General features: G+C 41.4%; 1 protein-coding gene across 6 annotated transcripts in view; it reads right to left on the bottom strand.

The window, feature by feature from the left end:
* Positions 1-23,008, bottom strand: part of ARAP1 (ArfGAP with RhoGAP domain, ankyrin repeat and PH domain 1) — a 2,759,262-nt gene that overhangs the window by 716,922 nt on the left and 2,019,332 nt on the right. The window lies entirely within an intron of this gene.

Here is a 23,008-nt window from a genome sequence, read left to right as displayed (position 1 = left end):
ATGAGAGGCAAGATCAGATGACTACAGATATCTGAGAATGCTCGCCAACACAGAAAACAATAATAAACAGCTCTCCAGTCTGAATGTTGTGCCATCAGCACAGCGAGATACAAAAAGAAGGACCATGTAGCTAAGAAGAGTGATGAGCTAATGCATATTACAGACTTTTATCAAAGACAACTGAAACAACAGAGGGTCAAAATGTGCGACTTACCACAAAGTAATGGATGGCACAGCACAGAAGCAAGGCAAAAGAAGCGTGCTCCAAGGAGGTAACAGGCAAAGGAACAAAGAAGGAAGATTCAGACAGCAAGGGAAATCTGCATGAGGCACTGAAAAGGAGAGAAGCAGACGTACGGGAAAAATAACAGACAGAGAAAAAGAACAGTGGCTCAGGAATGGACAAAGGAAGAATTCATACGCAAATAACCCTCACCAAGAACTTAAAAGACAAAGCGGAAATTAAATTTCCTTTCTGGGTCTCTGTATCCCTAGGCAGAAATTGAAAATAGTCAATGGAAATTAGTGTTCAAGCCTGGCTAAGAAACACAAATAAAATAAAAATAAAACAGGTGGATAATCATGGATATACAAGCCTACAGAAGAGGAAATATGAACATTTATCACTTACGTTTTCCACTATTTTTGCTATGCAATAGACAAAAAATGCTTTCTCACAAGTCAGTGATAATGTACAAATGTAGGCTAGTCACACAACTGAGAAGCAACATTTAAAAATTTGGGAAGATTCTGACTTTTCATCTTTATGTATCTGTACCTTTGAACCTTAATTTTAATTTTATCTTTTGTATTTTCTTTTGTTTATCTTTTATATATTATTATGTAAAGTGAAGCTTTTCTCCCCGGGCCTCCACTGAAAATGGGCTCCTGAGCCCAGTGGACCACCCCAGTCATCAAACTGAAATAAATAAATAAATAAGATGACTTCTCAGCAACAACTGACAGTGACTGAACCAAAGCAAATGAAAAATAACAACTGATTTAGTCAATGCAGTGGTCAGGTGAAACTGTTATTTTTCTCTGTATAGCTGTTATTCTTAATAATGTTTAAAGGGGTGATGGTTGGACTTGAAATAGCCCCAACAAATGTAAAGCACCAATAATTAAAGGCAGCAAGAAAATGTCTGTGCTGTTAAAAATGATGTCCAATGAAACTATGAGTTTGAGAGAGGGAACATCAGTGTTGAATGCTTCGCTTAACAAAGCAAACAAGAGATAGTTAATGAATGCAACTGAAGGGGGAGGAAGTGTAACTAAATGCTTCTTCTCATGCAACTATGGTAGTAACAGCAAAATAAATAGATGGGACAATTAAATTAAAGGCAAGTGGCAAGCAGTAAACAGTGAGAGGGGAGCTAGCAACGGATAAGAATAAATGAGTGAATGAAGACAATGACAAGAATCTAAACAAAAGGAGAGGGATTGAATCCAGTAGAAGGTGGACAAAGATGGAAAAAGCAAAGAGGGATTATTTCCAGAATGAGGAATATCACAGTTTGTAACAATGATCCAAGTTACAGAAAGAAAAGGGGAACAAAAGAGCTAGAGCTAGAAGCACTCGCTTCCTATGAGGCAAGGCAGTGGTGTTCCCAAGGGCTGGTGAGAGAAATAGTGATCTAAATAATGCTAGTGCTGCACAAGAGCTCACTAAAATGACTGGCAGAACATATTGAAACTTAGCTTACTACAAACTTTGAGGTGGTTTAGCACATTGTATGTACAGATTTCCATAAGGAAATTAAGGGAAAGAGTTGGATCTATCAATACATCTAGATATTTGGACTGCTTAACTGTACCTATTACAATGTTAAGAGGTCAAAGACTTTAAGATTGGCTCCTTTCAGTATCTGAAACATACCAAACATCACATGTCTACTTCTACAAGCCATATCACGACTTGTGCAAATCCATTTTGACCACCATGTTACTTTTAATAAATTTGAATAGAACCAGATCATCAGAATAAATGGTGAATTTCAGCTCTTATAATCAAGAGGTGATTCATCATTAAATATTAGGAAAAGAATGAGTCAGGAGCAAAGACTTACGTAACTCTGGCTGAATAAGTTACCTCCTTCCGAACTCTCACATATGGATGTTATATTAAATGTCCTGTCCTGTCCCTTGGCTAACTGCCAAACCACCTTTCTGAAAACCTAGATCTTTCCCATTTTGTCAACAGTTTAGCATGATTCAATGAATTAAATTCTCTCTTAAAAATAAATGGTTTGACTCAGTCAACGTTTCTCCATGCTCATGAAGATGGCACCAGTAACATAAGCCATTTGCATGTTGTGTAATTTTTGGTAACAGTTATGCGGGTTATGACATAAAAGACTATATTTATTAAAGTGTTCCACTTTAATTTGTTTACTCTCAGTACTAGTTGAAATAAATTATACTTCAGTGGGAAGACACTGCTACTTTTATGCTCACTGATTATGCAAGGGGAAGAAGACAAGTAGTCATAAAAAACTGGATGTTCTAATTATATTCCTTCTTTCTTGTGTTTAAAAGGAAACCATCATACAAGATTCCCTTTATTTACTCACAGACTGACTATTTTTACAGAAATCATAAAAAGCTTGTTTATAAAGGTGAGGCAAGACATTATGATCATAGTAATTATTTCAAAATCCAGATTTTTTTTGCTAAGCTTGTTTGTAAAGATGTAAGAAATTACAGACGTACTAATTATTTCAAAATACAAAGTAACATTTGCTACCATTTCTAGACTGAAAAAATTGGTTAACAGCAAACCATTCTGAAAGCTTTCTGGGGGAAAAAAAACAGTTAATGAAGAAATGTTCATTCTTAAAAAGGTTTGTAGCACTTTTGAACTCTGCATCAGAAGGCAGAAAATGGTTGATGATATCTGCATTTATTCTGTAAAAATAAAGATATTTTTTTAAGCTTGTTTATAATGACCTGGCTAGGAATTTCACACCTAGTAATTATTTCAAAATAAATAAGCAACAAAAAAGCTGATGGATGGAATGAAATGGGGCCTCGAATCAAGAAATCAAACTTGGAAACAAAGTACGGACACTGTTTAAATGGCTAAAAATAATTTTGAACCATTTAAATGGTGTGCGTATTTCAAAATAAAGACAACTTTTGCTTCCAATTACAGAGTGAATTCAATGTGTTATAGGAAGCCACTCTGAAGGTTCGCACCAAAAACACTCAGTGAAGAAATGTTAATACTAAAAAGTGTTTCAATACTTCTTCTTAAGTCTACATCAGAAAACAGAACATGGTTTGGGATATCTGTGTTTTCTCTATACAATATCTTAACATTAGTAGCGTTGCCACCTCACAACAAGAGGTTATCCAGTTCGATCCTCAGCTGAGGTGCCTTCTGTGCCGAGTCTGCATGTCCTCCCTGTGGTCGTGTGGGTTTCCTCCGGGTACTCCAGTTTCCTCCCACATCCCAAAGACATGCTGTAGGTGGACAGGACACTCTAAATTGGCCCTAGGCATGAGTTTGTGCATGTGTGTGTGTGTGTGCCTTCTGTGGAAGGTTGGGCACCGGGCTGGCAACTCGATACTGTAAAACTCCACTGCCAATCATGAGCAGACAAGGTGATCAGCTGTGGCAACCCCTAATCCGGAAAAGCCGAAAGAAGAAGTGCTAATTACAATAATGTTTCCAAATGCCAACAGAAGTCTACAATGTTAGATTGTTTTACAGCAGGGGTGTTGTACAACGCTCTTGAGCACTTGTACGGCCAGAAGAAAACAGAATTCAAAGAAAGGACATGCAAGTCAGAATTCACAGGTTATTCTACCTGCAGGTTTCTAGCGAAATAATACATACATATTTATATATATATATATATATATATATATATATATATATATATATTTTTTTTTTTTCCCTTTTTCTTTTTTTTTTGAATGGAAGTTACTTCCTAGTTGCATCGTTTCTGGTTCCACAGACTAAATTATAAATAAAGAATTTTAGTGAGAAATAGTGAAAACTATCCAAGAGAATACGAAAATTGCAAGAGTCTCTGCAACTATCAAGGTTTACTTACAAAGGATGATTAAACTCTTCAAGTTCATAAAGGCTTTTCTTGTTGAAAAATCCAAAGAGTTTTGAATACAACACTCACAAAGTTTATTGGATCATTGTTTTCTTTTTCTTTAGCTATTCCAGAATACTGATTTTTGAGCACTTTATGTTTTCTATTTTGTTTACAGAAAAAGAAGTATTTAGCAATGGACTGACTTCTGTGTTTCTTCTAAAGCCAACATTTTAAAGTTGTACTTTAATTTTGGCTCATTCTATTAACACAAGATTTTGTGCATATGAAGGGAAGCACCACTCTTCAAGTTCTTTCATTCACATTTAAAAAATATAGTTACTCAATCCCAAATAAAGATTAGCTCACAGTTCTAATTTACAGAGCTGAACTTGAAAACCTCACCATTATAACAACATTTGATGTACATGAAGGTTACGCACTTGTCATGATGACGGGTTTACACGAGCTGGTCCATACTTGTCATGATGACGGGTTTACTCGAGCTGGTCCATACTTGTCATGATGACAGGTTTACACGAGTTGGTCCATACTTGTCATGATGACGGGTTTACATGAGCTGGTCCATACTTGTCATGATGACGGGTTTACAAGAGCTGGTCCATACTTGTCATGATGACGGGTTTACACGAGCTGGTCCATACTTGTCATGATGACGGGTTTACACGAGCTAGTCCATACTTGTCATGATGACGGGTTTACACGAGCTGGTCCATACTTGTCATGATGACGGGTTTACATGAGCTGGTCCATACTTGTCATGATGACGGGTTTACACAAGCTGGTCCTTACTTGTCATGATGACGGGTTTACACGAGCTGGTCCATACTTGTCATGATGACGGGTTTACACGAGCTGGTCCATACTTGTCATGATGACGGGTTTACATGAACTGGTCCATTCTCATTATCCAGGAAGACTGAAAACATAGCCTTTCAGTCAGCCTGTCATTAAAACTGTTCCCAGGCTGCCAGCTCCACTACTTTTCCCACAATGCTCTGCAATTTACTTTCCTCTCAAGATTTCAGATGTGCCTCTTGACAGAGAAGCACAATCACAGAAAAATTAAAAACCAGCAAGTAATAAACAATAACTAATACCCCTTCAAACCTCATATGACAGAGGCAGGAAAAAGCTGAGTGGATAGGTATGTTTAATGCAAACCGACCTGCTCATTTAGAGCTTTAGCTAGGGTAACTGCATAACTTTCATACAATGGATGGGGAGGTTTACCCTCTTTGCCCAGTAAAACAGAATCCCAAGCTTATCTTTCTGGACCTTGGATGACTGTGGCGGCAAAGGAAGACTGACACCTGGAGTTCACCTGTAGTATCTGGTGTCTTGTGAAGGTATTCAGTAAAGCCCATACAGTAGATGCCCAAATAACACATAAGAATGCATTTGTGTAAGAGGCCTTACAGGTTGTTACTGCTGTTGCAGAATATACTGCAGGAACAGAAGGCAAAGCTTTGTTGCATTTCTCAGAGTAAAATTTAATCTAATCAGATAAAAATCACATAGATAAAGTGGCTTTGGCACTATAGGTCCTGAATTTATAGAAGAAAATGCATACATACAAACAAAACTGAGTTGTTTTTCCTAATAAATTTGTTTCTGTCTACATGCAATCTGAGCTGTCTAGGGACAACCATGTAATGCAGCAGCTACTCATCCTTTTTATATTTATTTGGAAGAAATATATGTAAATTAACAGACTGATTTGCTTCAGTGGCTACCTTCATCTTCAGAAAGGGTTTGGAGTAATGGATAAGATCTTTACCTTATAGATAAAAAGTACAGGGTTTGATTCTGACCTCTGGTTGTTGGCTGGACTTGTAATAGTCTGCAGACTGACAGCCTAGTATTTACTTTGAAGCTGTGAACCTATACACGTGAAATAGAAAAAAAAAAAACAGATATACAAAAACAGTAGAGAAAAAATATATATGTTACACAAGCAAAGAAGTTTGGAGGTGGGTTTGGTAAAATGGTCAAGGTCTTTACCTTATAAATACAAGGTACAGGGTTTAATTATGACCATGGATTACTGGCTTGGCTTAATATGGCTCTTCAGGGCAGTTAGCCTAGTATTCACCTATGAATCTATAAAGGAAAGCATAGTTTACAATGAGACTCTATCCTTGTGGAAGACTAAGTAAGGAGATTTGACACACAAAACATGTAATTCTGAAATTCTACTAGCAGAAGTTATGACCACTAAAAACACTTCTCAAGACAGGAACTTCAAATTAACTTTACAAGTAAGCAAAAAGGGGGTAGGGGTAGTTACTCAAGCCTAAAATCCAAATCCCACAGAATAAGAGGGTCTTTTAAGGGAGCCATTTGTGAAATATACCTCTGAGAAAAAGTTTTCCAAAACTTTAAAGAAATAAGAGAATTGCTGGAGCCTTGGTGAAAGTTGAAAATGGCTGCTAGATGCGTTTTAATGAATGAGTAGCTCAGACTCCTGCCAAGAATTTGGGAAAGATAATTCAAAAAGATCAACAAAAGAACCATAAAAGAAGCTAACCTTTTTGAAACAGACCAAATAGAAAAGTGCATTAATTTGCCATCATATATTTTGATTATGCAAGGTCTCTGGGCAGAGATAAGGGTCTGGCTACCCTAGATGGAAAAGTGGTCTGGGTGAGGCCTAATTCCAGATTAGTCAACAGGATTCAGATGGGTCTAAGCTGTATAGGATTCTCCACAAGATGAGGCAACAGTAGAAAGATCTGCTCTTGTCAAGACAAGAACGATTCTGGACTTGTTCTTCCAAGCTTTCTGGATGAACTTCAGGATAAGGAGAAATGGGTGAAATGCATAAAGGCTGAGAGGTCTGTAGTTAATGGGTTTGAAATTGGGCCACCCTTGTATAGCACATCAGAGTGGAGATTTTCAAATCTTCAGGAATAATGTCAGTGGAAAGGCTCAAGTTAAAATTGTTTACAAGGGGCTGAGATATCTCATGTTTTGCACTAAATATAAGACAAGAAGATTAATTGTAGGGGACCATGGATACAGTCTTTTGGCCTTAAAGAGGGTAGTTAAGACTTACTCCATGGTAATCATAAGAGGGGCAGAGACTCAGGGATCTCTGGAATGTCAGTAACTTAACTGTTTTAAAGTTAGTACTAAATATATCTGATATAGGGTCTGGAGTAGGTAATGTTATTGTGAATTAGCTCAGAGCATTACAAGGCATAGGTTCCTAGCTTCTAATATAGTTAAAGAAAGGTTTGTGATCATATTTACTTTCAGTTGACATTTTAAATTCATGGTTGGCTTTGACTTTCCTGATGGTTTTCATCCCTTTATGAATGCCTTTGATAAGTCCTTTATACAGATGGATTGTGATTTGTCATAAATCTTTAACACTTTTTTATCTTTAATTGTGAAGTTTATTGGAGGCTGCGGTAGTGGTGCTGCGGTAGCGTTGTCGCCTCACAGCAAGACGTCCCGTTCGATTCTCAGCTAGAGCGTCTTCTCTGTGGAGCCATGTGTGAATGGGCGTGCCTTCGTTGAAGGTTGTGCGTCAGGGCTGGTAAGTCGACATGTAAAAATCCACTACCAAACATTAGTGGACCGGAGTTCCGCTGTGGCGACCCCTAACCGGGATAAGCCGAAAGACACAACAACAACATTGGAAGCTGGAAGTTACTGGAGAAGACTGGCACAGGAAATAAGGTATCAGGAGCAAATAATTAGAGAGGGAATGGTAATAGAATGTGAAGATGCCAAAAATTAATTTGGACCGCAGGCCAGAGACTGCTTTCCATATCAAGGATTGACATCTGAGTATATGCAAAGAGAAAGAAATAGGGGGATCCTAAGTGAAAGGCTGGCACTGATAGAGCTTTTATATAATCTAGAATAGTAGCCGCTGTTAAAAAAGGGATAATTAATAGGGCATATAAAATATTGCAGGAAGAGACTGGATAAGCAATTCACAGATAAACAATGTGGGGATATATGTTTGACTCCCAAATATGCAAAAAAAGTCTATAAGATTAGGATCTTTGCTTGGAAGTGTTTGCATAAGTATTTTATACTCCAAGTAGACTCCAAAGAATTTTTCAGCATTTAGATTGCAAATGCTGGAGGTGTAATGGGGAAGAAAGGTAATTAGGAACATATTTTTGGGGAACGTAATGAGTTGGCAGACTTTAAAAATTCCCTGTAGACTACTCTATCAGAAATACTGGGTGAGCAAATTAGTGTAACTAAGGGAAAAGTACAGTTTTGTACCTACCATAAATGTAGATGTCCAAGAGGTATGCATCTGCAGTCCTAACAAATGGGTTGTCCTGCCTCAGGCAGCCCTTCGGTCGGCCGGATTCCAAAGTCTGGGTCTGGCCTCGGCTGATGTCGCACTTCACCCGACGTCATAGCTGCTGTCAATTGGGTATAAAGGCATCAGCTGATGCCATTTTCCTCAGTGTTTCTTGCCCCAGATGCCAGGTGCCCTCTAGGAAGGCTAAATTTGGATAAATGCAAATTATTCCAAACAGTAGAGATCAAATAAAAATAAACAGGTATATACATATATACAAACAAATACACCATAATAGATTCCCCCAGCTAGCTACAAGATGGGCAAATACCCTAGGAGTACCACAGAGGGGAAGGAGGGAGGGTAATCCTGACTGCAGATGCATACCTCTCGGACATCTACATTTATGGTAGGTACAAAACTGTACTATGTCCTTCAAGGATGCATCTGCAGTCCTAACAAATGGGTAGAATACCATAGCCAAACTGGGGGAGGAGGTACTAAGAAGATTATGGTGTAGTTAAGATCCCTTGCAAAACAGCAGTGGCAAAACCTGCTCGGGATCTGGAGTATAAAGGTAGATTATAATGCTTGGCAAATGTATGCACGGAGCTCCAAGCAGCAGCCTCTAAAATGTCTTTGGTAGCCACTCCTCGTAAAAAAGCAGTAGTAGTGGCTGTAGCCCTTGTGGAGTGAGGTCTGATGTTTTCTGGAGTTGTCTTTCCATGAAAAGAGTAACACAATCTGATGCAATTTCCTATCCATTTTGAGATTGTCTGTTTTGAAATTGCTTTTCCTTCCATTCCTGTTGCATATGCTACCAGAAGCTGGTCAGTTTTTCTATTGTTCTTGGTTCTGTCCAGGTAGTAGCGCAATTGCCTGTGCACATCCAAGGTATGTAGTAGTCTTTCCCCCCTGTTCTGTGGGTTGGGGAAGAATGTTGGTAGGTGGATTGCTTGGTTTAATGATACCCTGGAGACCACCTTTGGCATAAAAGTAGGATTAGTTCTCATGGACACTCTATCCTGATGGAAGATAAGGAAGGGCTGTACTGCCATCAATGCCTGTAATTCAGAAACCCTTCTTGCTGAAGTAATTGCAAGCTGGAAAGCAGTTTTCCAAGATAAGAACTGTAATTCTGCTGTTGCTGCTGGTTCAAAAGGGGGAAGTGTCAACTTTTCTAACAGAAAGTTCAGGTCCCATGTAGGCAAAGGTGGCTTCCTTGGCGGCTTTTCATTTTTAATTCCTCTCAGAAAGTGCCTGAGTAGAGGATGAGAGAAGACTGGAGGATCCATGTTGTATTCTGCTGAAATTGCTGAGGCATGAATCTTAATGGAGGAGTAAGACAGGCCATTGTGGAAAAGCTCTGCTAAATATTCCAGGATGTTAGCTATGTTTGCCAATGATACATTTTCTCCTTTAGTTGTACTCCAAATGAGGTATCTTTTCCATTTTGCTGAATAAGTTTTCCTTGTTGAGGGTCTGCGAGCCTCCAAGATAATGTCTTTAACCCTTTGAGATAAATCTTGGTTATTTTGTTTTATGTAATGTTCCAAGCCGCTAGTTGCAGAGTTTTCAAGTTTGGATGCAGGATTTTGAAGTTGTTCTGTGTTAGCAGTAAAGGAACTAGGGGTAGAGGCCATGCGTGTTCCCGAGACAGGCTCCTCAGTAGCGGGTACCAATGCTGCCTCGGCCAGTCTGGAGCTATCAGGATGATCCTTGGGTGGTCTTCTTTGATCTTCAGTAGCACTTTGTGCATCAAAGGAAGAGGAGGGAATGCATATGCTGTCAGGTTTTCCCAACTGAAGGATAGGGAGTCCACCTTCCAAGCAAGTGGGTGGTATGTCCTTGTGCAGAATTTTTTCAATTGGTGGTTGTGTGGGGATGCGAACAGGTCTATTTCTGGTAGTCCCCATTTCTTTGTAATGGATTTGAAGATGTCTGGATGCAGCATCCATTTGTGGGCATCCGTGGTAGTTCTGCTTAAGATGTCTGCTAGTATATTTTCTTTTCCTGGCACAAATATGGCCTGGAGCTGAATGTTGAGGCTCAGGGCCACATTCCAGAGGTCCATTGCCATCCGGCATAGAGGATATGAATGTGTGCCCCCCTGCTTGTTGATATACCACATAACTGTGGTGTTGTCCGTCCTTATCAGCAAATGACCCTGTTGAAGAAACGGTCTGAATGTCTGAATTGCCTGCTTTACAGCCAGCATCTCTTTTTGATTTATGTGTAGGTTCAGCTGGTCTTGTGTCCATAAGCCTTGTATGCACTTGTCCACCATGTGTGCCCCCCAACCGAGGTCTGAGGCGTCCGTGGTGATAGTCTGGCTTGGGTGAGGGCTGTGGAATGGCAGTCCTTTGTTCAATTGACAGGCCTGAGCCCACCACTGGAATTCTTGCTTCAGGCATGGAATAATTGGAATTTGGGCTTCTAGGCTGTGCTTGTGCTGAGACCATAAATTCCTTAGGTACCATTGCAACTTCCTCATATGTAGTCTGGCATGTGGAATCAATGTTATGCAGGATGCCATGTAACCCAGGGCTTGCAGGACTTTCCTTGCTGTAAGGTGGTTCTGCGTTGCTAATGCCATGAAATAGAGTGGTAGTTGCTTTTGCTTTTCTGCTGTGAGGAATGCCATTTGGTTTGATGTGTCCAGTTCTGCACCCAGAAAAGTTATCCTTTGGGATGGTATCAGCCTTGACTTTTTTATGCTGACTGTGTATCCCAGGGCTTGCAATCTTTTGTTAATTTGTTTTTGTTGTCCGCTTGTAACAGGCAATCGTCCAGGTATGGATAAATTTGAATTCCCTGAAGCCTGCAATGAGCAATTACTGATGCCAGGCATTTCGTGAATACTCTGGGCACAGTAGATAAGCCAAAAGTCAATGCTGAGAATTGATAATGCTCTGATCCTACAAGAAATCTGAGGTATCTTCTGCAATTTGGTCGTATGGGGACGTGCAGGTATGCCTCCTTGAGATCTAGAGTTACCAGCCAAGACTCCTTGCCCAGCATGGGAAGAAGTTGCTGTAGGGTCAGCATCTTGAATTTTGGAACAATGAGATATGTGTTCAGAGCGGACAGGTTGAGAATAGGTCTCCATTGGTTTTCCTTTCTTGGTACCAGGAAAAGTCTGGAATAAAATCCTTGTCCTTGATCCATAGACGGTACCTTTTCTATAGCTCTCATCCTTAGTAAGTGGTCTAGTTGTTTTAGAGCGTTTGTCTTTTGGTTTGGTGGTAGGTTTGGCATTCCTCTCTTCCTTGGTAGAGTATGGAAGTGAAACCTGTAACCTTTGACTATTGTCTGTAGAATCCATTTGTTTCCTGTAATGTAATGCCAGTTTACTGAAAATAAGGCTAGCTTTCCGACTAAGGGTGCTTGTAGTTGTTCCCTGGTAGGCGGTATCAGAGCCAAGTCACTGTGATTGTCCTGTGGAAGTGGTAGTGGCTGGATCTGTGGCAGTACTTCTCTGGTTGTTAGGCTGCCACTGACGTCCCCTGTAGGCACCTCTGGATTGACCTCTGCCTCTTGGGCACCTATTTTTGCCTCTCTGTGCTCTGGTGGTGTCTGGAAAGGACCAATTCTTAGAAGGCCAGTTCCTACTAAACCTCGGAGGCTGGACCTGTAAGAAATCCTTGACTGTTTGGACAGACTTTGCTTTTTCTTCCACCTTCTTTAACACTTGCTGTGCAGGAGAACCAAACAAACTGTGTTTTTCCATGGGAGCATCTAGGAGCTTTGACTTTACATGGTCTGGTAAGGATTGCTCTTTTAACCATGCATGCCTTCTGATCACTGTACCAGTCATAGCTGATCTAAAGGAAGCCTCCAGTGCATCATAGCCGCATTTTAAGGAATGATTACTGACCTGCTGAGTGTTATGTACCAAATCCTGAAGGGACTTACGGTCTAAAGGTTCAGGAGAAGACAGTTTTTTAGTTAGCTGATCTAACAAAAATTCCTGATACTGAATCATGTGGAATTGACAGTTTAAGGCCCTAGCCGAAAGAGTAGCAGAAGTATAAACTTTTTTACCCCATCTCTCTAATGCCCTGGATTCTCTTTCAGAGGGGAGGGGGTTTTTGGCAGAGGCAGCTGCTACAGCCTTGGGGCCCTGTGAAATAGTTTCAGGGTCTGCAAAAGGAGCCTTATACAAATGATAATGTGTGTCCGGAACCCTGTAGTATCTGTCGGGCTTAGCAGGGGCCGGGGGTAGAGAATCAGGGGCAGTACAAGCATCATTAAATGCATCATCTACAACTGTAAGTACTGGAGGAATGGCTAAAGGCCTATGCTGTGACAAATGTAAAAAGGTCCTAAGCCTTTTCCTAGAATCTGAATCTGAAAAATCCTGGCCCTGCCATTGAAATTGTTCTCTCATAGCATGCAAGGTTTCCCCAAAAGAAAATTCCTCAGGAGGAGAGGCAGAAGGAATGGAGTCTTCTGCGTAAGAGTCCTCATATGGAGAATAAGGGCCTTCTAGGGGGTTTGAGTTTTCTGAATCATCAGAGGAATAATCTGTAGAAACTGGCTCTGGGGGCTCTGCTCTAGGCCTCTTCTCTGGAGGGGGATGAGAAGCCCTGTCAGGGTGAGGTTGGGATCCCCTGATCAAAGAAATGAGATCCTCTGCCAGGCTAAGCATTTCAGTACTAGAGCTAGGCCTGTGTGAGGGGGTTTTGGCAGGCAAGGCCTTAGAAGATTTAGCTGCTTTTGCCCTAGAAAAAGCCTTAATTGACATGGATGCAGGGGGCCTAGCAGCTCCACGTGCAGGAGTAGATATGTCTAAGGGAATAGTATCTGATAAATCCTGAGAACCTGCAAGAGCAGGTGGAAATTCAGTAGCAGATTCAGCCATGCTGGATGAGGCCTCGGTTGTAGGAGGCATGCTTTCGGCCGAAGGAAGAACCGAGGACTCGGTTTCAGCTGAAACCGAGACACTCACGGTTGGCTTAACCGCGGTTTCAGCCGAAACCGCGGACCGCGAGTGTCGGTCCTTTTCCTTACGCTTTTTAGCTAATTGTGAAGTTGGAGTCTCCGACGGCATGTTATAAGCAAAAGCGGAGCCGAAAAACTCCTCTGCAAACTCCGACCGACGTCTAAGTGTCCGTCGGTTGAAGGAAGCACAGGCTAGACAAGCTGCTACGTCGTGGTCTGGGCCTAAGCAAGGAAGGCAGTAAGAGTGGAAATCCTTATGAGGTATTTGTTTCCCACAAGTTAAACAGTTATTCACTTTTTCTGACATCGGCTGAGGCAAGAAAGAGTCCCCAACGGGGTACTTAGCTTTTTAGAAGTCTTCGGTAGTAGTAATCTCTGGTTCTGACTGACCGGCACTTGTGAACAGCTTCTGCTTCGGGCGCAACGCGGCAAGAAAGACTGAGGAAAATGGCGTCGGCTGATGCCTTTATACCCAATTGACAGCAGCTATGACGTCGGGTGAAGTGCGACATCAGCCGAGGCCAGACCCAGACTTTGGAATCCGGCCGACCGAAGGGCTGCCTGAGGCAGGACAACCCATTTGTTAGGACTGCAGATGCATCCTTGAAGGACATCATTTTTTAGCTATGGTAAAGAATTGGAATTGCGTAGACATAGCAAGACCTTGCTGAATCTAATTATGGTGTCTGCCAAAAAAGCAATTACTAGAAAATGGAAATCAAAGCCTAAGTCAACTGTACCATGAGCAGTGAATATAGTAACAGAGATAAAACAACTGGAAATGGGATCTTTAGAAAATGGTAGGGGCAAATTACATGCAAAAAATAATGGTCATTATTGGAACAATGCATGCAAAATATTGTTTTGGAGGAGGAATGAAGTTTAAAAGAAGGCAGGATTTGAATGAGCTACATAATGTTTGAAAATGAATGGATTAATTACAAGTGATATATAATGTTTACAAATAAAAATATGTCAATATGGTTTGTTTTCATTTATATAAATGTATGATTGTCTATGTCATAATTGATAATTTAATAAAGATGTTTCTTGTTTAAAAAAGTGGTTTATTTTTGAATTTCCCATTACATTTCCTCCTGTTTGGGCATGTATAGTCTATATTCTTTTTAGGTGTGAATACTATCTTGAGGTTCAGGTAGCCACTGAAACCACATAAACTGGAAATATCACAATGGTATGTTGAAATCACTACATAAAGTTTAGGAGTTTCACCTTTTTAAAGTGCTGGAATTTCAAGGAATTCACTGTGGTGGCATTACTGTTTGTAGTCTTGACAGCAAAAATCACTGAATTATGATCACATTTGTCCAGACATTGCAGATGAAGTTGAAGTGATGGGAGGAGGCAATATTGGTCAAGATAAAATCTAGAATGCTCATAGGTAAGCTGATTATTTTTTGGTATTCCAGTTAATAGCTGGATAATTAAATCCCCCAACATAAAGGTGATTTGGTAATGGGCAGTTCGGCCAATATATTTAGAAATGCTCACGGTCGTCAAGGACATGGAGGACAATCTACAGAAATATAAAATGACAGTTTGTCTTATTTAGGGCGACTTGGATCTCAATACGTTCAGTGTGTGGGCCATGAGGAATCAGTGTGGAGATAACAGGGTTTCTAACAAATATTAAGAAACCCTGCAGTTTCCCGTAAGGTTGAATGCACGAGAAAGGGAGTTTATTCTTTACAATGAAACTAGGTCTCTATTACCACAAAGATATGGATGTCTTCAAGTTGAAGGAGTTCCTCATAATATGGTAACAGCACTACTTTAATATAGTCACAAGCTGGAATTTTTACAGTCTTTTTAGCTATGTTGGGATGTCCAAAAGTAAGATTGTGAGTAAAAAGGTACTATGAGGACAACAAAGGTATGGGAAGGCCATAGCATGAAAGGTACAGATCATCCCCTGTAAAGCATATAGGTCTGTTAATCATTTCACATCAAACTGATGCATGCTGGACACTTGAATGACACTTAAGTCATGATTAAAGCCAATTATCTTTTCCTCAAGTCGAGGAATCATTTCGGAAGTGATTATGATATAATCTCCTGCTATTGTACAAACCATGCCAGACTGCTTAGCCATTAAACTGCTGTTACCATTTGCTGAAAATGCCCTCACTGTAACTGCAATGTCATTATTGTTTCTAATACTCATTATGTTGTAACTCCCAAATTGTGTGAACTGAGCCAGATTCAAAATTGTAAAAATCTGCGCCCAACTTTGGCTGTCACTTTCAAATTATTCTAATTAAGTTAGACCTGCAAGCCACTTTATGGCATTTCTATACCCACAGATGTAGTTATCTGCTTCCTTTAAACTTCTACTTCTGTGATTTTATTTTTATTGTACTGTCTTACTCCACTAACAAGCTTTCGCTCCTCTCCTGTTTAATAATTAATATAAAACCCCTTTTCAAGCCTCATCAGTGTACTCCTTACACACCAGATAATATGAGTCATGAGATCACAGCCTTAACCAACTTGATAGCACTAGGCACCCTGAGGCAATGTAGCAACTGCCACATGCTTATTGACAACCATCTGTTTCTTCCACTACATGAATCAATATGTCAGAGGCCCTAGCATTTACTATCACTGGAGGCCAACTTCACATCCAAAATAATTAGCAGCACCCACTTAGTTGTCAGTACTGATATCTACCTCACACACCTTTTCCAAAATTAGCAAATATGGCATCTTACATTGAGGAGCTTAAGTAATCCTTGTGCAAACCTCAAAGATCTCCAAGATGTAGGTTGGGTATACAGGATACTCAGCATCACACTTACAAGTAAACAGTGCCTACAGACACAGCAAACAGTAGAAGAGCAAAAAGGGGGGATCACCCAGCTGGCAGGTTAATGCCATTAAGGCAACAAGGCTAAGCCAAACATCTGGTAATGACTTATTCATAGATAATACAATTCTGAGACACATGGATGCATCCCTCACCAGACTGAGGAAGGACAGCGCGATGGTAAGCTACCCGTCAAGTGTCATGATCCACTGTAATACTACAGCCCTCAAGTCCCTTCATCCAAGGTACACATATCAGTCAGTCTTTGTGCGACACAGACCTCCTTGAATTATATGAATAGTGACATGTTGAAACTCTCAGAGTATGCATCTGACATTGGTATGAAACTAGTGTAGAGAACAATAGCAGCGGTGCAACAGTGTGAGCACTTCTGTCTGGTTCAGAACTGTGCTCTGCTGTTCAGTCCCATGTTAAAAGGCAACATATTCAGAAATCAGAGAACTGAGCAAGTCATCATGCAGTTGGGTTCTTTATTAGTTAAATTAAGTATGGAGAAGGAGAAAAAGTAAGCTTTATACACCCATCATGCTGACTGTAAGCGTGTCTTATTCCTGTGCGTGAGGAGGGAACATTAGGGTGCATCCATATATTCACCATATTGCTAGAAAATGTACTTCACACCTTTCAACTTCCTAACACAAGACACCTGGATAAAGCCTTAAACAATGGGGGATCAAGTATAAAGTTGTATACAATTTCAAATGTTAATATAAAGAAAATGCTATTGTTCTGGTTATATTTTATTTTAATATTTTACCTGTTCTTCAATTTGTGTTTGAATGTTGGTATTCCACAATTCCGCTGGTGTGGGGGATACATAATTATATATGTAAATTTTATGTTAATCAGTGTCCAGAGTTTTGGTCAGTTATACCTATTTTTTCATGAGCCTCTGTCCAGATTTTTGATGTTTCCAGGTTGAGAGATATGCAGAAAATATAAATTTTTATTTTGTCAGAGAAAATAATGATTAGTATGTAACCTCTCAGCGGGTCTCTATTACAACACTGAATGCTTAAAAAAGAGAATGGTGATTAATCGACCCTATGTAAGCCAAAGCTTACAATATTGAACTGTCAGAACAGCAATTTTTTTTCCAAGGGAAAAAAATTGCTGTTCCAACAAAAAAAAAAAAAAAGAAGAAAAAAACACTTTACAACATTACATTAAGTGGGGAGCTTTGCCCCCTACACCTCCCTACTTAAATATACCAACTTTGAGACCGCACTACAGTGCTGAAAATGGCAAAGTACTGAAGCAGCCATGCAAATTCTTTCCCAGGAAAATAATTCAATTACATGCCGCTTTGATATTTTGCCATTTCAGTCTTTTATGTTCGACCAAGATGCATTCGAAAGAATGCGTCTTCGGTCTTCTAATAGGAAAGTACAGTTTTGTACCTACCATAAATGTAGATGTCCGAGAGGAATGCATCTGCAGTCATAACAAATGGGTTGTCCTGTCATCAGGCAGCCCTTCGGTCGGCCGGATTCCAAAGTCTGGGTCTGGCTTCGGCTGGTGTCGCACTTCACCCGACGTCATTGCGGCAGTTTTCGGGTATAAAGGCATCAGCCGACGCCATTTTCCTCAGTGTTTCTTGCCCCAGATGCCAGGTGCCCTCTTGGTAGGCTAAATTTGGATAAATGCCAAAGTTTCCAAATAGTAGAGAGCAAACACACAAAATAAACATGTATGTACATATATACAAACAAATACACCATAATAGATCCCCCCCAAGCTAGCTGAAGATTGGTAAGTACCCTAGGAGTACCTCAGAGGGGAAGGAGGGTGGGTAATCCCGACTGCAGATGCATTCCTCTCGGACATCTACATTTATGGTAGGTACAAAACTGTACTATGTCCTTCAAGGATGCATCTGCAGTCATAACAAATGGGTAGAATACCATAGCTAAACTAGGGGAGGAGGAAATGTAAATAGATTATGGTGTAGTCAGGATCCCTTGCAAAACAGAAGTGGCAAAGCAAGCACGGGATCTAGAAAATAGAGGTAAGTTATAATGCTTGGCAAATGTATGCACGGAGGTCCAAGTAGCAGCCTCTATAATGTCCTTGGTAGCCACTCCTCGTAAGAAAGCTGTGGTAGTGGCTGTGGCCCTTGTGGAGTGAGGCCTGATGTTCTCTGGAGTTTTCTTTCCATGGTAGGAGTAACAAAGTCTAATGCAATTTCCTATCCATTTGGAGATTGTCTGTTTAGAAATTGGTTTTCCTTCTTTTCCTGTTGCATAAGCTACCAGAAGCTGGTCGGTTTTTCTATTGTTTTTTGTCCTGTCCAGGTAGTAGTGTAATTGCCTGTGTACATCCAAGGTATTTAAGAGCTTTTCTCCCCTGTTCTGTGGATTGGGGTAGAAAGTAGGAAGGTGGATAGCCTGATTTAAAGAGACTCTGGATACCACCTTAGGCATAAATGTAGGATTTGTTCTCATGGACACTCTATCTTGATGGAAGATCAGGAAGGGTTGTACTGCCATTAATGCTTGTAGTTCAGAGACCCTTCTTGCTGAAGTTATTGCCAGCAGGAAGGCAGTCTTCCAGGATAAGTATTGCAAGTCTGCTGTAGCTGCTGGCTCGAAAGGAGGCAGAGTCAGTTTTTCTAGCACAAAGTTCAAGTCCCATGCTGGCAATGGAGGTTTCCTGGGAGGTTTTACATTTTAATTCCCCTCAGAAACTGTCTGAGCAGAGGATGCGAGAAGACAGGAGGATCCAAGCTGTATTGTGCTGAAATAGCTGATGCATGTATCTTGATGGAGGAATAGGACAGGCCTGTGTGGTAGAGCTCAGCCAAGTACTCCAGGATGTTGGCTATGTTCACCCGTGTCACATCTTGCCCTTTTGCAGCACTCCAGATGAGATATCTTTTCCATTTTGCTGCATAATTCTTTCTTGTTGAAGGTCTACGAGCCTCCAGGATTATGTCCTTAACCCTTTGGGATAAATTAGGGTTAATTTCTGTCATGTAATGTTCCAGGCAGTTAATTGCAGAGTTTTTAGGCTTGGATGCAGAATGTTGTAGTTGTTCTGTGTCAGCAGTAATGGGATCAGTGGAAGTTTCCATATTTGTTCCCTGGACATGCTCCTCAGTAGTGGGTACCAATGTTGTCTTGGCCAGTCTGGGGCTATCAGAATGATCCTCGGATGTTCCTCTTTGATCTTGAGAAGCACCTTGTGCATCAAAGGAAGTGGTGGGAATGCATATGCTGTCATGCTTTTCCAACTGAAGGATAGGGAGTCCACCTTTCAAGCAAGTGGGTGGTAAGTCCTTGTGCAGAATTTCTTCAACTGGTGATTGTATGGGGATGCAAACAAGTCTATTTGTGGCAATCCCCATTTTCTTGTGATGGCTTTGAAGATGTCCGGATGCAGCATCCATTCGTGGGAATCTGTTACAGTTCTGCTTAATATGTCTGCTAGAATGTGTTCCTTCCCTGGAACATAAATTGCCTGTAACTGAAGGTTGTAACCCAGAGCTACATCCCATAGGTCTAGTGCCAGCCGGCACAGGGGGTATGAGTGTATGCCTCCCTGTTTGTTGATGTACCACATAACTGTGGTGTTGTCTGTCCTTATCATCAGCTGGCCTTCGTGGAGAAGAGGTCTGAATGCCTGGATTGCTAATTTTACTGCCATCATTTCTTTTAGATTTATGTGCAGATGCAGTTGGTCTTGAGTCCATAGGCCTTGAATGCACTTGTCCATCATGTGTGCCCCCCAACCAAGGTCTGAGGCATCTGTCGTGATAGTTTGTCTTGGATGACTTTTGCTGAAGGGCAGTCCTGTGTTTGATTGACAGGCCTGTGCCCACCATAAGAACTCTTGTTTCAGGCATGGGATCATTGGAATTTTGGCTTCCAGGCTGTGCTTGTGCTGAGACCACAAATTCTTTAGGTACCACTGTAGCTTTCTCATATGAAGCCTGGCATGAGGGACCAGAATTATGCAGGATGCCATGAAGCCTAGAGCTTGTAACACTTTTCTTGCAGTTAGATGGCTGTGTTTTGTTAATGCCAAAAAGTAGAGAGGAAGTTGTTCTTTCTTTTCTGCAGTTAGAAATGCCATTTGTTTTGATGTGTTCAGTTCTGCACCTAGAAAGGTTATTATTTGGGATGGAATCAGCCTTGACTTTTTTTTGAATTGACTGTGTATCCCAGGGCTTGTAGCAGGTAGATGACTCTTTGTAAGTCTTCTGTTAATTTGTTTTTGTTGTCCGCTTGTATCAGGCAGTCGTCCAGGTAGGGATAGATTTGAATCCCCTGAAGTCTGCAATGAGCGATTACTGATGCCAGGCATTTCTTGAACACTCTGGGTGCAGTAGATAAGCCAAAGGGCAATGCTGAGAATTGATAATGCTCTGATCCTGCAAGAAATCTGAGGTATCTTCTGCAAATTGGTCTTATGGGGACGTGCAGGTATGCCTCCTTGAGATCTAGAGTTACCAGCCAAGACTCCTTGCCCAGCATGGGAAGAAGCTGCTGTAGAGTCAGCATTTTGAATTTTGGAACAATGAGGAATGTGTTTAAAGCAGACAGGTCTAGAATAGGCCTCCATTTGTTTTCTTTTCTTGGTACCAGGAAGAGTCTGGAGTAAAATCCCTTCCCTTGCTCCAAAGATGGTACCTTTTCCACAGCTCTCATTCTTAATAATTGAGATATTTGCTTTAGAGCTTCTGCCCTTTGAGTAGGTGGTAGGTTTAGCATTCCTCTCTTTCCTGGTAGAGTATGGAAATGGAACCTGTAACCTTGGTCTATAGTTTGCAAAATCCATTTTTCTCTTGTAATGCAGTGCCAGTTTCTTGAAAATAAGGTTAGCTTTCCGCCTAAGGGTGCTTCAAGTTGTTCCCTGGTAGGTGGTGTCAGCGCCAAGTCACTGTGATTGAGTAGTTGTAGTGGTGGTGGCTGTGTCCGTGCCTCGTTGGTTGTTACCCTGCCACTAGCGACCCCTGTAGGCACCTCTGGGTTGGTTTCTGCCTCTAGAGCGCCTATTCCTGCCTCTGTGCCTTAGAGGACTCCGGAAAGGACCAATTCTTGGAGGGCCAATTCCTGCTAAACCTTGGAGGTTGAACTTGTAAGAAATCTTTTACTGTTTGCACAGATTTTGCTTTCTCTTCCATCTTTTTGAGAACCTGCTGTGCGGGGGCACCGAATAAATTGACCTTGTCCATAGGTGCATCTAGAAGCTTAGATTTGATATGGTCTGGTAATGCCTGTTCTTTCAACCATGCATGCCTCCTGATAACTGTGCCCATCATGGCTGATCTAAAGGAAGCCTCCAGTGCATCATAGCCACATTTTAAAGAATGGTTACTAACCTGTTGAATGTTATGTAACATTTCTTGAACATACTTTTTATCTAAAGATTCTTCAGAGGACAGCTTTTTAGTCAACTGGTCAAGCATAAACTCTTGATATTGAATCATATGAAATTGGCAATTTAAAGCTCTAGCTGACAAAGTAGCAGAGGTGTAAACTTTTTTACCCCATCTCTCTAAGGACCTGGAATCCCTTTCAGAGGGGAGGGGGTTTTTAGAAGAAGTAGCTGCTACAGCTTTAGGGCCCTGGGAGATAGTCTCTGGATCTGCAAAAGGGGCCTTATATAAGTGGTGATGGGTGTCCGGGACCCTGTAGTACCTATCTGGTTTAGCAGGAGCCGGAGGTAAAGTGTCAGGAGAAGTGCAAGCATCATCATTAAATGCATCATCAACAACAGATAGAACTGGAGGAATAGCTAGAGGCCTATGCTGTGGTAAGTGTAGAAAGGTCCTAAGCCTTTTTCTTGAGTCTGAGAAATCTTGGCCCTGCCACTGGAATTGTTCCCTCATAGCATGCAAGGTTTCCCCAAAGGAAAATTCCTCAGGAGGAGAGGCTGAAGGGATGGACTCCTCAGCATCGGAGTCTTCGTAAGGAGAATAAGAAGCCTCAGGAGGATCAGAATGTTCTGAATCATCAAAAGAATCATCTGTTGCTACTAGCTCAGGGGGCTCTGCTCTAGGTCTCTTTTCTGGAGGAGGGAGAGAGACCCTGTCTGGATGAGACTGGGATCCACGGATTAAAGTGATGAGATCCTGTGCCAAAGAAAGCATATGGGAGCTGGTGCTGGGCCTGTGAGAGGGGGGCTTGGCAGGCACTGGCTTGGAAGATTTGGCTGCTTTAGCCCTGGCAAAGGCCTTAATAGACATAGCTGGAGGAGGAGGCCTAGCAGCTCCACGTGCAGGAGTAGTAATATCTAGTGGAATGGTGTCTGATAAATCCTGTGAAATCGCAACAGAAGGCTGGATTTCAGAAGCCGTTTCTACCAGAATAGAAGAGGCCTCGGTAGAAGGCAAGTTGTCGGCTGAAGAAAGAACCGCTTGCTCAGTTTCGGCCGAAACCGAGACAGTCGCGGATTGCTTGGCCGTGGTTTCAGCCGAAACCGCGGACCGCGAGTGTCGGTCCTTTTCTTTGCGTTTTTTAGTTATTTGCGTAGTCGGAGGATCCGACGGCATAATGTAGGCAAAATCGGAGCCGAAAATCTGTTCAGCAAAGTCCGAGCGACGTTTCAGCGTCTGCCGGTTAAAAGAAGCACAGGCTAGACAAGCTGCTACGTCGTGGTCTGGGCCTAAACAATGTATACAATAGGAGTGGAAATCTTTATGAGGCATTTGTTTCCCACAAGATAAACAGTTATTAACTTTCTCTGACATCGGCTGAGGCAAGAAAGAGTCCCCAACGGGGTACTTAGCTTTATAGAAGTCTTCGAAGTAGTATTCGGTAGAAGTAATCTCTGGATCTGACCGACTGGCACTTGCGAACAGCTTCTGCTTCGGGTGCCACGCGGCAAGAAAGACTGAGGAAAATGGCGTCGGCTGATGCCTTTATACCC

Source organism: Protopterus annectens, chromosome 5.part1 (assembly GCF_019279795.1).
Source record: "Protopterus annectens isolate FY-2018-M chromosome 5.part1, PAN1.0, whole genome shotgun sequence".
In the NCBI taxonomy this organism is placed as follows: Eukaryota; Metazoa; Chordata; order Ceratodontiformes; family Protopteridae; genus Protopterus; species Protopterus annectens.
Note: the sequence above shows the minus strand (reverse complement) of the source record. Positions and strands in the feature narration are given on the sequence as shown.